Source organism: Vicugna pacos, chromosome 25 (genome assembly GCF_048564905.1).
Source record: "Vicugna pacos chromosome 25, VicPac4, whole genome shotgun sequence".
Taxonomy (NCBI): domain Eukaryota; kingdom Metazoa; phylum Chordata; class Mammalia; order Artiodactyla; family Camelidae; genus Vicugna; species Vicugna pacos.
Window position 1 is genome coordinate 1,825,273 of NC_133011.1, and position 12,803 is coordinate 1,838,075.

Sequence of the window (12,803 nt, forward strand, 5' to 3'; positions counted from 1 at the left end):
TTTTTTAAATTTTATAGCCCTTATCACAGTCTATCATTATATTTTATGCATTTATGATTTTCTGTGCCACAGTCTAAACACACAGTAAGCCAGAGAAATGGCTGTTTTATTATTTTTAATACTGACTTTCTGTATCCTGGGATTGAAGTATATCATGCTCATTTGAATGGCCAAAATCCAGAGGCTTGTTCTGATAACTTAATTTTAAGGTTTGAAGAACCTATGAAATATGATGCATCATGTCTTGAGATCTGGATAGTGACTCAGTTGTCCAGTTTATGCCAAAAAGTTAAATTGATGAAATGAGTGATATATTGTTATACACTTGTCTGTGCCCATAAGAGTCTCAGACTGAGCATCCAGCAATATTGCAAAGCTTCTATTTTAAGAATGGTTTTACTTATGTCAAAGGCTTTTTCTAAGAAATGGAACATGACAGTGTTGAAATTGATACAAGTAACTCTGCATCAGGATCTTCATTTATACATGATGAATCCAAAAATGACAAAAGTAAACACAATGCTCTATTTGAGACAAAAATTACAACTTATTTATAGTAGAATGGTTCAGCTCCTCCCAAAATGTACCAAGAACCTCCTCCAAGTCCTCAAACAAGTGATAAGAGTATTTCAAGATTACAGAATCAGAGAAAACAATTTTGAGTTAATTTACAACTATCTCCTTTCAATTTCCAGGAATAGTATTGAGTTTCAAAGAACTATTTCAGCAGCTGGAAACTTTTAAGCAAGAATATACTAAGTATCCAAAAGGGACACTGTCATTGATGCATACTGTATTGAAGCTAGCTTGTTAAAAGAATCAAATAATATTTAATTTTCAAGTTTCTTTGTTTTGTTCTATGGTTTATGGTTACTTCATTATTTAATGCATTGCTTCAATAATTTTCTACCATTCACTTACAATGGCATTATATAATGTTTTATTTTATAAAATTTATGATTTCCTAGATATATTGAAAAAATGTCTATTCTAACAACTTGTATTTGAAATATATTAAATATTTACATTCACTGATATTTTCTTTTATTTTATGAGTTCTCTACACTTAAAAAATAAACAGCTGCAACTAATGCCAGCATCTCTGTATTACTGAAGTATTTACCACAATGCCAGTGATGCCATTTTGCTCTGGGATTGCTGACATTATTCTGCCCTGCTGAATGCTGTGTCCCCACATAGCCTGACACTTCTCTTTAAAATGAGTAGCATGTATTCCTTTGGTAATTTAACAAAGTTTGGGGAACCCTGTCCAAGAAAGAGAGTAAAGCCAATTGTCCAATAAGTATTGGCCTAACTGACAAAATGCAGCCCAATAATGGAGATGCTTTTAAGGCAGTTATACGAAATCATTTTGAGAAACAAACACAGGGGGAGAGGATAAAGTTGTTTTCTTTCTTTTCTCCTAGCTTTTCCACTGAGATATTTTATTTCCATTATCTTCTTTTCTTTCTTTTTGTGTATCTTTGTAATTCCTCTCTGCTTTTCCATATATTATCTCCCTTTTTACCACTGAAAATGATACCTTTAACCTATTCATCATAATCATTTATATCCCACTTACCCTCCAGTCTCCTGAAAATATTTTCTGTTTCCTAATACTTTCGAAGGGTAAAAACCCACAATGGGACCAGCAAGACCTCCAAGGCAGGGCCATTGCCTTTCCGCTTTTGTGCTTCTGTAAATCTGCTTGCTTCTAGGAAAATGAAACTTACCCCTAAAATTCCATTGGTTCTCAAAAGCTCATTCCAGATTAGTCCATTTCTAACACCTAATTTGCATATGGTGCAAAGTTAATCAAAACCTAAAACCCTATAAAAGCCTGTGTAAACCTACAAACAGGGTCCAGAGCTTGGAGTGTTAACTCCTTTGGGCCCACAGGTGAAAGAAACCTGAGTACTCCAACCCTCCAAGTGTCACTTGGTCTCTTAACAGGATTCAAGTTTCTGCAACATTTTCATGTTGATTATAAAATAATAGTTTGTATAAAATATAACTATCCATTGGATAGTCTAGGAAAATAATGATCTGAAGTGGGTTTCTCACTTCTCTTCTCATATTTAAAGCAACTGCCTTCTTTGACCAAAATGGTCGGTGGAAACCTTGTATGACTAAAATGAGTTGGGTCTTAGCCTCTCTCAACAAAGCAATTCTGCAGACTTTTCTGACTTTGTCAGCTAGGTAAGCATTTGTAAGTTAGTATAAGGAACACTGGGACAATCGACAGAAGAGAGTGGGTATGTTATCAGTACACTTTCACTAGTGAAGGTGGGTCAGAATCAGTCTACTTAGGTATTCTCCATCTCCTTTACCACAATGAATCAATTCAGTTTTGAATTTAAGGATGGAAGGGATAAAAATGGGTTAGAAGAAAATGGATACAATTTGAAGGGATTGGAGTCTCTGGAGAAAAGAGAGGACAACTTAGATAACTATACTTAAAATATGGAAAGAGGTTCAAAAGGAGAACAAAGACATTTTGTGTACACAGCAAGACTGCAGCTACAAACTATACTTTTCAATTAAAAAGCTAATTTTAAAAATTCAAAGGGAAATAGTGACTCAAGTTACAGCAATCTAGAATGTTTCAATGGAAGAACTATTTTAAAATGGAGTTAAAAATAAAGAGACGGGATCTGCTTTGACCTCTATGCTGTATACATGACTCTTACTCTAAATTTCTGCTGGACTGGTGGTAATTTGCCCATGAAGTTGTCCTTGGCAAACTTTAGGGGAAAAGCAACTGCCAGAGCTTCCTGCCCACTTTCATTTGCTTTATGTTTCTCTTGAAATATACCTGATTTTTATTTTCTGTCATCTCCCACTAAAAGATAAACCACATGAGGGAAAGGAATTTGTTCATCAAAATATACACCTACCCGGAAGAATAACTACCCGCAGTAGGAGCTCAAGAGTTATTTGTTGAAGAATTTAGTGGATAAATTAGGCAATGACATGATGAAGAAAGCTGAGTATCTGGAAGAATAGATTGAGCTGGTCTAACATGTGAATGATAGCAGCTCTAGAAAGAGTAAAAAGAACACATGAAGGAGAAGCAATAATTAATCAAATTATAGACTATTTCTCTGAGCTGGAGAAAAAAGTATAGTTTGTAGCTAGGCGGCAGGCAGTAATAAAGCAACACAGAGTCCCAGCTTAGAAAGATGAAGGGAAATTGAAGTTACCTCACAGCTTCTTTTGTTTCCCAATAGCTTTTGTACAGGAAATGTATAGGTGTCTTAATAGCTGTTCCAAGACAAAAATAAAAACACTCAGGAACTGGTGCTTATGTCACTGTCACTTGTACAGGCAGGTGTAAACTGATTGGTCTGTGATGAGTAGTAATTTGTGATTCCACACTTTTCCTACTGATTAATTATTAATCAGTTAGTCCTAGTCTTGTCATAGGGAGAAATTTAAGAGGGATGTAAGTCATGAATACATACAAAAACTTCTCTCACACTTAAAATTTGACTTGATTTTATATCATACCATTATAAGAGCAAGAATGGAAGAAGTTATAAGCATATATTTTATTATTTCTCTTGCTTTTTTTCAGTAGAATTTTTATATCAAGTGATAAGTGAGTTAAAACAACTGTATAAGAAGTGACAGCTTAATTTCTCTAAATTAGTGTGATTTCTGTGAATGGTTGAAATGCTTATATTTGTAAGAAACAAATATAAACACTTGAAATGCCTCAGAGAAAGTAAAAGTGCCAATATGTCTTCATTAATACTGAAACAGAAAAATGAATAGGAAAAAAATAACTCTTGGAGAAATTTTTACAATTTACAAATTGCCTCTTAAAAACTTAAAAGAAATCACTGGTGAAACTATTTTTAAAAGTGTGGTGATTGACATGAATCTCATTTGTGTTGTATTTTCAATCAAGACAGTGGCTTTCTCTCCAGATGCTCATGAACAGGAGTTAAGGCCATAATATCTGTGATCCTCAGCATCAGAAGTACATACCACATAAACTGAAGGCATCACTTTCCTGAGCAGTTTCTGGGAATCCAGCATATGGTTGGTTGAACAATGGCACCCCGAAATATGTGCAAGTTCTAATCCAAAGAACCTATGAATGTTATCTTTTATTAAAAAGAAACTTTGTAGATACAGTTAAGACAAGGTTCTTGATAGGAGGGGAGTATCCTAGATTATCCAGATGCACTTGATTTAATCACATGAATCCTTATATGGGGGCCCCAGAAGGAGACAGGGACACAGAAAGTGATGTGGTGGCAGGCAGAGATTGGAGTGATGTTCTCTGAAGATGCAGGGAGTGTCCACAGGCCAAGGGATGTGGGTACCCACAAGATGCCAGAAAGGCACTAAAACAAGTCTCCCCTCAGAGCCCTCCTAAAACCTTGACTTGATCCCAGCAGGATGGACTTCAGATGTCTCATCTCCGGAAATATAAAATAATAAATGTTTTAAACTACTAAGGTTATAGTAATTTATTACAGCAGCAATGGGAAATAAATATACAGAAATTTCAAGATTTATTTTGAGCACAAAAATAAATTTACTAGCTGAAAATGATTAGAGAAGCTCTAATGAACAAAAGTCACTCAAAGTTTAGATTTGCTGATACTGTCTCCCTGTCACCATGAGGGACTGTTTCCTTAGACTGAGAGTCAAAGGGAGAGAGAAGAGAGAGCTGTAGCTATCTGAGCATATTTGTATATGTTTCAAATATATTAAGTATATTTCCCACCTCCTGTCCCCAGCTCCTCATAATTTCTTCTGGCCTAAATCAGGGATTGAGCAGAAAAGGGAATCAAAATTGCTGGCAGATGGGTGGCTGCTATAAGAATGTTGTACATATTGAAAGAATAAATTTGACAGTTTTTTTGCTGGCTGCTGCCATTATATTTTTAATAAGTTTACTATGAACATATCTGGGTCAGTTTCTAATTATTCTTGCATCTGTTATGAAAAGAGAGAAAGGAATTTTCTTCACTAATTCTTTGTCAAAAACCAAACTTCCTCAGCCTGGTTGTCACCTGAGACCTAACTCTGTTTAATCTTTCTAGCTGTCCTTCACAAAGTTAGGATGTCTTTTTGCAAGCGTTTTGTCTCAACTCACAAAAATTCCTTCTGACAATATGTTGATGATTGGAACTCTTAAAATGAGGTGCAAAGCTAAATGACACAATTTTACCCAAATGGTGTGATATCATCTCATTAAATTTTCATGCAAAGTAAAATTACTCATTCCATTTGATCAGTGAATATAGAAATCAGGAAACATAAATTTCAGTTTAAAAAATTATGTGCTTGTCTTATGTCACAACATTCTAATAAGTCAATTACTTACTTTTAATACACATTTTCTGTAACTTCAGTAATGGTGACAGAAACTCAGTGGTGTCATTCTGGGTGAATTAACTAAACTTTAAATGACCACAACTGACCCAGAACAACTCATTGTCCCTGAATTTCCTCATTAAGACTACTGATGTAAAAGGTAGATATAAGGAAAATCCTGAGTGAAAAATAAAGTCACCTAAAATCACTCCCAAAGAGAAGGATGCCTTGGTGAAATTTATAATTTTTAATTTGGTTCAACTTGGTCTCTCTTATGGGGGCCAAGTGTTAAAATATATCTTAAACTCATGTTCATCAATGAAGTGGGCTATTATCAACTCATGCCAAATTATCTTATTTTTAGAGCTTTATTTATTTTGCAGTTCAGTGCTATTAATCTAGCATAGCTACACTTGTTTTCTACTTAATGACTAATCAAATGCATCAATTGATTTCTTTAAATATTTCTTGTGTAATAAAATATTCTGATCAATGTTCTAAACTTAAAAAAAAATGATTTGTAAATAATATTTAACCGAATTTCTAAGGCTAGAAAATTTGCTTTGGAAAGACTGCTTCAATACGTCTAATTTGACTTGAAATAAAATAAGTAAAAAACATTTAGTTGATTATTATATTTTGAGCCAAAGTCTGAGGAAAATCATATTCTAATCCAATGGTTATTTATTAGAAAGAATACTCAACAGTTACAGCAGTTTATATAGGGAAAACCAGTGTTTATAGGATATTATAAGAAATTATTTAAAAACTAGACTTATGAAGTATGTTTAAGAAAAAATATTCAATAGTTGATTTGGGGAAACAGGTGGAATATTTAAGTTTGTGGATGTAAAGACTGAATCAGTGTGGTAAAGATTGATTATACAAAAATATTGCTGTTTTTTTAGGGAAACTATTCAATTGGATATACACTTTACAGATAGAAAATATATTTAACAAATAGTACATATAAATATTTAGATAATAGCAAAATGCAACCACAGATGACTTTAAATAATATAACAAAATGCTAAAAAATAATACTTGATTTGTATTAAAACAGATGAATGATTAAACATTGACTAAGTTTTTAACTACTTAAAAAAGCAAAAGGGATTCAAATGGGTATTTGAGTCACTCTTAGCTTGCTAAGGATGTACGTTTCCTGGGATGGCCACCTTACCAGAAATATCTGGTTGTGCTGTGAAAAATGGTGCCAGTCAGAAAATTGAAAAGCCTGTGGAAACAAATGATATATTGTTAAAGGAGTTGAGATATTGTTCCTTCTTCAGAAAAGGTGGAATTTAACCATAGCAAAAAAAAAAAGTGTAGAGTAAGTATGTTATCTTGAAAAGTAAAACTGAAGTTGTTTAATTAATCGATTAATTTTTTTTAATTAATCGATTAATTAATTGTTTTATTTAATGTTATACCTCTGTTGTAAGAAGTTTACACTGGAACTTTTAATAAGGAAAAAACGGAGAGAGTTTTAAGGTTACTGTAAATGGTAAAAGTAATCATTTCTCCTCTTTAAGACTGCCAAATATATTTCTGAAATTGAATGATATTTGGCATTCAGGACATAAAATATATGAGACAATCACGGGGCTTTAGTATCATGGCAAAGGCACTTTTAAGCTGCCAGCTGAAAGCTGATTTAGAAGGGAAGACAGTCAAACTTATTTCATAGTTTTTTTGAGACTGTTTGAAATTGATTGATTGATTCACTTTTGAAAAAAGAAGAATGACTTCACTCTCTGAAGACTTTCCATGCCTTTTCTAATTTTCTTCATTTAATGTAAAACAATGATAAGAGTTTAATAACAGAAACCATATTTAAGAGATTTAGAAACAAATGTTCTTCAGAGGGAATAAATTGTCTTGGGCACTATTATACTTTATTCATACTCATTTATAATACTGACATGGAGTACTTGTAACATGATTTATATATTTCAAAGCAGGAAGGATTGCATTGAATCTGCAGGTTTCCTTGGGTAGCAGGGTCATTTTAACAGTATTGACTCTTCCAATCCCAGAACATGGAATATCTCCCCATCTGATTGTGTTGTCTTCAATGTCTCTGTCAATGCCTTACAGTTTTCCAAGTACAGGTCTTTTGCCTGCTTCAGTAGGTTTATTCCTAGGTATTTTATTCTTTTCTGTGTGATGGTAAATAAGATTGTTTCTTTAATTTGTTTTTCTGCTATGTTGTTGCCAGTTGATTTTATGTCCTGCAACTTCATTGAGTTGGATTATTATTTCTAAGGTTTTTTATGGTGAAGTCTTTAGGATATTCCACAGAAAAGATCATGTCATCTACAAACAGTTTGACCTCTTTTCCAATTTGGATGGCTCTAATTTTGTGTGTGTGCCTAATTGCTCTGGCTAGAACTTCCAGTAGTACATTGAATAAGGGTTCTGAGAGTGGGCACCCTTGTCTTGCTTCTGATCTTAGAGAAAAGCTTTCAACCTTCCACTACTATTTGATATAAGTGTGGCTACCCTTTCTTTCTTTACATTAACATCTGCTTGAAACATTTACTTCCATTCCTGCACTCAGTCTGTGTGCGTCCTAAATCTAAGTGGAGTCACTCGTAGGCAGCCTATCTTTGGATGTTTCCTAATATTTTTCTGTGTGAATTCATCAGTGCTTTTTAAAAAATAGCTAAATTTCTTTTAACTAAGTAGGATAAGATGTCTTACAAATAAATAAAATGCCCATGGTTCTTTTGTAGTAACTCAAGAATGAATGAAAATGAAATGGTAATGCAAGAGAGAGTGTGACAAAAACAGTCAAATTTCAGATTTGTAAAATGTTATGCTTTAAATTTTTAGTGATAATATATCTTTTGTGTCAGTTAATTAACACTTGAACCAATAATGCTTCAATTGCAGAATAAATAAGCAACAAAAAATAAATAAAACAATTTGTTACCTGAGTATATAGGTTTATATCTTGGCCTTGTGAGACCTGAGGTGTATGCACTTTTTAAAAAATGTCTTAATTGTTGTTTTCTTATCTGAAAGGGCTTACGCTATCAAGACTGTTGAAAATTCACAAGAAATAAATGCTTTTGAACTCATTTGAACATTGGTAAATTTTATTTATATGGCAAAATTGTCTCTAACTTTCTCTCTCACACATACACACACACACACAAAGGGAGAGAGATGGGCTGTCCTTGTTCTTAGCATCTTCATTATGTAAAGGAAAAAAACCATTTCTTTATATTTAACACTGTTTCTAAATCCTATTTTAAATATTTAAAATGAACATAAATAGAATCTTCAGGGAGTACAGATGTAGAAATGACAGATATAAGCCCTGAGTTGGGGATACAATTTCTTTGACAGAACTAAGTTTGACACCTAATACAGCACAGAAAGCAGAATATCTAAAAGAAATCATTATCTTGCCTAAGTATAGCTGTTGAAATAAATCAACATCTAGAGCTTTTATATCCTCTTCATACTATCAATCAAGGTTACTTCCCTTTATAAAAATGAAAAGCCTTAAGAAAGCATCATCAAACACTTCTTGCACATGATGTGTTAAATCAGCTGGTTAGGGCTGTAAGATTGCTATGAATACATATTTTGTGTCAATCAAATAAAAGTCACAAGGCTTCGGTATTGCAAAATGTGCCTTTACTGCTGTAACCTAGACTGACATGTGATACAGGAAATAGATTGATTTTCTTTTTATGGACAATATTCTTGATTCTCTTGTTTCTTTTTGCTGTCAGTGTGGAACTACTTTATCATTGTCTTAATTTCACTGTTTGCTCACCAAAATGACGCTCTCACAAGCTTATTGAGGTTCAAAGTCAGTTCTAAAAAAAAAAATGAACATACATACAGAACAGAAACAGACTGATAGACATAGAATACAAACTTGTGGCTGCCAAGGGGGAGAGGGTGGGAAGGGACAGACTAGGAGTTCAAAATTTTATTTCGAATATACATCAGTTAATTAGTTCATTGTTGACAGTAAGATAGATGTTTATTTTTGATTAAAAATAAAATATGTACAGTATGTCTATCTAGTTCACCTAATTTTAAACTTCACAACTACACAGGTACTCTTTCCCTCCCATGCCACCAAGAAGCAAACAATATGAAAGTATAGCTAATAGAAAGTGTAATATTAAAATAGTTTTAAAACATAGTCCAAAACTGCTTCTGCACTCCTCCTTCCCCAGTTGGAGAATACTGTCAATGATGTAAAGTACAGAAAGGGAACAAATGGGATATGAAATTGATCAGCACAATTTTTAGCAAGTTTCAAAACAAATTTCAGTGGTTTAAGAAAACAACAATAACTGCCTAAAATATATTATTTTTAACTGTGCTAAGGTATAAAATTTCATAAATCTAAAATCAGTGTAAATGTAACAATTAGCTGAAATATAAACTAGAAAAAGCAGGCTTCCAATGTACAATAAATATACTAATAATCAGTAACTTTTTGTAGTTTATATTCAGCTTCCAAAACTGACTAAATGTGGTTAAAGTATCTGCCATTAACATAATCTAATCTCAAAATACATCCACACTCTCTCTTATGTACCATATTAGAGGGAAAAAAGCATGTTTAAATAAAAAATGAAATCCACAAAATGAAAACTATCAAATTAAAACACACCATTTTATTACTACATTTTCAAGAGCCTATAGGTAGGTACAAAGCACAACTCTAAAAGATATGGCCCCCTTCACAGGCACATTCGATTTCAAATAGCAAGGACAGTAATTGAAATTTTAATACTAAAATGTCACTCTTTAAATCATCCATGCTTTACTAGTTAGTTCTGACCTCAAGTATACCGAAATACTTCCCCAACACTTAAAGCATTAAAGATCTCACCCTGACATTGTACATAATAAAAAAGGAATTTAAAAGACACAATTTTTCATAAAAATTAATGTAAAATGGTATTACCTTGAAAATATCAAACATAATATACCCTGACGCCTTTCATCTTGGCGCCTAAACAATTGAAACTTCGTTTTATTATGCGAGGATGGCATGAAATACAAGACACTATTCTACAATCTCGTTTCAACAATGATTAGGAAAATGAAAGCTCATAGGTACTCAGACTTTTAAGTAACAAAACTTGGCCTTTTAAACTTCACAACCTTTTAATGGTCAAAGTCCTAAAACCTCAGTGTTAATAAAGTCTGTACTCATAGGAAACCAAAATTGTATCCAGTATGAGACAGCAGTTGAACAGCTAATCTAAGATGTGACTTTTTCTTCAATCAGCTTCCACCTTGCTCTGCGCTTTTATTTTGCACCGCAGTTTTTCACTCAAAGACAAGACGCACTCAGGTAGGAGGGCCCCGGTCCCCCTCCGCCCGCGTCAAGGCGAGTCGGGGGATGGGATCTGCTCCACCCCGGACCCCACGCGAGCCCTCGGCACCCAGGGGGACGCGGCCCGCCCCGGGCTCCTCTCCTCGCGCCCGGGGGGCCCGCACCGCCCGCCTGCCCCGCCCAGCCCGGCCCCCGAGCGCGCGCGGCCGACGGGCGGGCACGGCCGCCGCCCCGCCGGCCGCCGGGACCCTCCCCGCTCCCCGCTCCCTGCTCCCCGCTGCGCTCCGCGGGGTCGGGGCGGGGTCAGGGCGGGGTGGTGGGGGGAGCCCGGCGGCCGCAGGCGGAGGCGCAGCGCGGATCCGGGCGGGAGAGCAAGCGGTCGGGCGGGGGAGCGGCTGTGGAGCCGGCCGCCTGCAGCAGTTCTTAAAGTGAGAGCCTGATGGCAATAAATTCTGTCAGCTTTATTTTTTTTTTTTGACTTTTTAAAATGTATTTAATATTCTTGTAAGTGGTTAGTCCTTACAGTTTCACAGTACCTAACCCCCTCCCAGCCCCTGCCTCCATGTTTTTCCTTTTTTAAAATTTTAAGTAGAGTTGATTTACAAAATTATATTCATTACAAGTGTACAGCATAGTAATTCACCATTTTTACAGACTATACTCTAGTCAAAGCTATTATAAATAAATGGCTATACTTCCCTGTGCTGTGCAATGCCTCCTTGTTAGATGTCTGTTTTATATATTGTAGTGCGTGTCTTTTAATGGTGTACCCCTAGTTTGCCTCCCACCCTTCCCTCTCCCCACTGGTAACCACTAGTTTGTTTTCTACATCTGTGAGTCTGTTTCCGTTTTGCATATACACTCATTTGTATTATTTTTCACATCCCGCAGATAAATGATATCACACAGTACTTTCTTTCTCGGTCTGACTTATTTCACTAACATACTATTTTTTAGGCCCACCCACATTGCTGCAAACGGCAGAGTTTCAGCCTTTTATAGGACTAATTAATATTACTTTATGTATATATTTACATGTACATACACCACATCTTCTCTATCAATTCAGGTGTTGATACGGACTTGTGTTGCTTCCATGTCTTGGCTATTGTAAATAGTGTTGCTACAAACATTGGGGTGCAGGTGTCTTTTCAAATTAGTGTTTTTGATTTTTCAGATACAAACACAGGAATCAAATTGCTGGATCATATGATGGCTTTAGTTTTGTGAGCAACCCCTATACTGTTTTTCATAGTGGCTATGCAATTTACATTCCCACCAACAGGGTACAAGGGTTCAAAAGCTATACTTCAAGTCTTTATTTTGCATTCACTTTAAAAACAATGTTACTATGCAGATAATTCTGGTTGACATTTTTTCTTCACCTCTGCAGAGATGTTGTTGTACTTTCTCCTCGTTTTTATAATTTCTAGCAATGTTTGCTTCCAATCCTAATTTTTCTTGCTCTATATGTAGTGTTTCATTTTTTCACTGCCTACAAGTTTTTCTCTTTATACTTTGTTTTTATTGCTAGTCTGTGAGGTACATGGCCATATCTATCTTCTATTTCTTTTGCTTGGGGTTCAATGAGCTTTTGATCTGACATTTGTTTGCCTTTCATTACTTTTAGAAAATTCCTGGCCATTTTTCCTTCAAACATATTTTTCCCTTTCTTCTTTACTTCTTCTATTTTGATTTTTCCAGTTACCTACAGTAAACCTTTAGACACTGTCCTGTGGGAAGTTCTCAGCTATTGAATGCTCAGTTGTCATTTTTTTCTGTTTGTCTTTGATTTCCATGTGGTTAACTGGTATTGCTCTATCTCAGATTCTCTGATTTTTTCCACCAATTTGCCCACATCTGTTTTAGTTCATTCCATTAAAATAATTCTTAACCACTGATACTGTGCTTTACTTTTATAGGATTTTTGTTTAACTCTAAAAGTAGTTGCCATTTCATTTCTCAAATGTTCATGTGTGTTCTTCACCTTCCCACTAGATCCTTCAACATAATAATAATAGCAATTTTAAATCCCTGCCCTGTCTGATTGTTCCAACATTTGGTCTATCTCTGATTTTGGTTCTGTTCCTCATCTTATCTCATTATGATTCATAGTTTTAACATGTTCTGTTTCTGTTTTTCTGCTTGA

At 34.9% G+C, this 12,803-nt stretch overlaps 1 protein-coding gene across 1 annotated transcript in view; it reads left to right on the top strand.

Annotated features, from left to right (window-relative positions):
* Nucleotides 1–828, top strand: part of LOC116280047 (cytoplasmic dynein 2 light intermediate chain 1-like) — a 35,828-nt gene extending 35,000 nt beyond the window's left edge. The window contains exon 16 of the mRNA XM_072949424.1: nt 696–828. The gene's annotated coding sequence lies outside the window, so the exon portion shown is untranslated. The remainder of the gene's footprint in view (nt 1–695) is intronic.
* Nucleotides 829–12,803: the final 11,975 nt, after the last annotated feature.